The sequence below is a fragment of the Amblyomma americanum genome, chromosome 10 (genome assembly GCF_052857255.1).
Source record: "Amblyomma americanum isolate KBUSLIRL-KWMA chromosome 10, ASM5285725v1, whole genome shotgun sequence".
NCBI classification, from domain to species: domain Eukaryota; kingdom Metazoa; phylum Arthropoda; class Arachnida; order Ixodida; family Ixodidae; genus Amblyomma; species Amblyomma americanum.
The window spans coordinates 74,569,099-74,572,048 of record NC_135506.1 but is presented as its reverse complement, the minus strand read 5'-3'; the positions used below and the strand labels follow the sequence as shown (position 1 = coordinate 74,572,048).

Below are 2,950 nucleotides of genomic sequence, written 5' to 3'. Positions count from 1 at the left end.
GTGTGTGTGTGTGCGCGCGCGCGCGCGCGCGTGCGTGCGTGTGTGTGTGTGTGTGTGTGTGCGCGCCGCAGCCGTGGTAATAATAATTAATAATTGGTTTTTTTTGGCGAAAGGAAATAGCGCAGTATCTGTCTCATATATCGTTGGACACCTGCACCGTGCCGTAAGGGAAGGGATAAAGCAGGGACTGGTCTGATGCGTTTTTCTGGAGGCAAAACGCTATGGCCAGCCCGTGTGCTGCGCGATTTCAGTGCATGTTAAAGATCCCCTGATGGTCGAAATTATTCCAGAGCCCTCCACTACGGCATCTCTTTCTTCCTTCCTTCTTTCACTCCCTCCTTTATCCCTTCTCTTACGGCGCGGTTCAGATGTCCAACGATATATGAGAAAGATACTGCGCCATTTCCTTCCCCCCCCCCAAAAAAACCAAAACCAACCACCACTACGGCACCTCTTTCTTCCTTTCTTCTTTCACTCCCTTCTTTATATCTTCCCTTACGGCACGGTTCAGGTGTCCACCGATATATGAGACATACTGCGCCATTTCCTTGCCCCAAAAATAATAATAATTGGTTTTTGGGGAAAGGAAATGGCGCAGTATCTGTCTCATATATCTTTGGACAAATGAACCGCGCCTTAAGGGAAGGGATAAAGGAGGGAGTGAAAGAAGAAAGGAAGAATAGGTGCCGTAGTGGAGGGCTCCGGAATAATTTCGACCACCTGGGGATCTTTAACGTGCACTGACATCGCACAGCACACGGGCGCCTTAGCGTTTTTCCTCCATAAAAACGCAGCCGCCGCGGTCGGGTTCGAACCCGGGAACTCCGGATCAGTAGTCGAGCGCCCTAACCACTGAGCCACCGCGGCGGGGTGCCCCAAAAAACCAATTATTATTTTGAATATTACGTACGACCTGGCATAGCCGATCTAAGCTACTGCAAATTTTCTCTCTCGCTTATTAGTCACTACTGCGTTATACGTAGCGAAAGCTTAGGCATTGCATAGTTAGTCCTGGTTAATCTTGATTGCAAGTCCAGGTTAGTCTGGTTGTCTTTAACCTGGGGATCCTTAAAGTGCACTGTCATCGCACAGCACACGGGTGCCTTGGCGTTTCGCCTCTATCGAAACACCGCCGCCGCGGTCGGGTTCGAGTGCGGGAACTCCGTATCAATAGCCATGTGATCTAACCACTGAACCACCGCGGCGGATCGATTAGTCAATTTTAATTTCCAGCCAGCGGACGGTGATGAGCGTGCGGAAACACGTGCTCACGCGCCTCGTGGCCCACAGCTTTTGAGTAAAGAGAGAGAGAAAAAAAAAAAACTTTACTGCCACAGACTGTTACGATTTAGGGAAGGTGGGAATAGAGTGGCCCCAGGTTGGAATAAGGGTTTGCCGCAGCTATCCCAGTGCAATGGGAAAGCGCGGCGCATTTCTTGAAGACGCCTGTTTGCAACTTTATCTCAACCTAGAATAAGCTGTGCCAATCGCCAAAAAATGGCGGACGAATAAGCGTGATTAGGCCAGATGAGAATTGGGTGCTCTTGCAGTTCAGTTTTCATTTCGGTTTCGGTTAGAGCCTCAGTTTTCGAGGTCAAGTAGGCTTCAGCCAAAGATCAGCGAAATCGGAGTCAAGCTCTGTGTTAAGTGCCTTAAGGTGGGCGGCCTGCCACAAATCTGGCTTCTCACAAACACACAACGGCTAAATGAGAGGAACGGCCACTATTTATTTATTATAGATACCTCAAGGGCCCTTGAGGGCTTTACATGAGGGGCTATAAGGGTTAGCGCACTAAAACGCAGGACTCTTCTCTAAATTTCAGCTTTCTTTGACGGAACAGCGCGAAAGACCATGTTCGGCGGAAAACCCACCGTCGTCTTCAGCGGTGGTGGCGGCGTGAGCGGCAAATCTCCAGATAAATCACCGAACAATCTGCCCACCGTGGCAGGCGGCAACCTGTCCGCCGGATTGTAAGAAAACTGTCCAGCGTGGCAGATGGCAGTATAATTAATGAATGGTCGTCACAGGTTATCGGAAAGAGCAACCTCGGTCTCATAAGCCTCGCCGGTGGCTGCGTTTGAAACAGCCCACTGCTGGGGCAGTGGAGCATCGCGTAATCGCTGAAGCGCTGCGCCAGAGGTGCTATCAGACCTCCAAGCGGTCTACAAATTTAAAGTACACTATGAAAAACTTCGCATTTGTAAGCATATTTGGGCAATGACCCATGACCGCTGTCGCGCCATACCCTTTAGGCGAGGCGTCAGTGCTCCCTATAGTTTTTTTAATAAAACTAGCGATATGAATTGGCCGAGCGGTGTTACTTTGCGAACTTGACATTACTGAACTGCACTTTCGTTCATAGCCAAGTAACAAAGTACTAACTAGCACAACAGGATCCTGTTGCCTGAAAATCGATGCTGCTGCTACCTTTCATACCGCCGCGGTGGCTCAGTGGTTAGAGCGCTCGACTACTGATCCGGAGTTCCCGGGTTCGAACCCGACCGCGGCGGCTGCGTTTTTATGGAGGAAAAACGCTAAGGCGCCCGTGTGCTGTGCGATGTCAGTGCACGTTAAAGATCCCAAGGTGGTCGAAATTATTCCAGAGCCCTCCACTACGGCACCTATTCTTCCTTTCTTCTTTGACTCAGTCCTTTATCCCTTCCCTTACGGCGCGGTTCAGGTGTCCAAAGATATACGAGACAGATACTGCGCCATTTCCTTTCCCCCAAAACCAATTATTATAATTATTATGCTACCTTTCATAGTGGCTGGGTTTGCCTCTACACAATACTTTAGTTGAGGTTTCCTGACCGGAAAAGGGGGTGCGAAAGGAGCCTGTAATCACGGACAGTGCTTACGGGTGAAGTTTTCTGAGCTCTGTTCCTTAATACTCGAAAATTGAAAATTAGTTTTTTTCGGAAAGGAAATCACGCAGTAACTGTCTCACTC

The 2,950-nt window shown here is 49.4% G+C and overlaps 1 non-coding gene across 1 annotated transcript; it reads left to right on the top strand.

The window, feature by feature from the left end:
• Positions 1 to 2,438: 2,438 nt before the first annotated feature.
• Positions 2,439 to 2,510, top strand: TRNAS-ACU (transfer RNA serine (anticodon ACU)). The gene has a single exon. It is a non-coding gene; the product is annotated as a tRNA-Ser (tRNA).
• Positions 2,511 to 2,950: the final 440 nt, after the last annotated feature.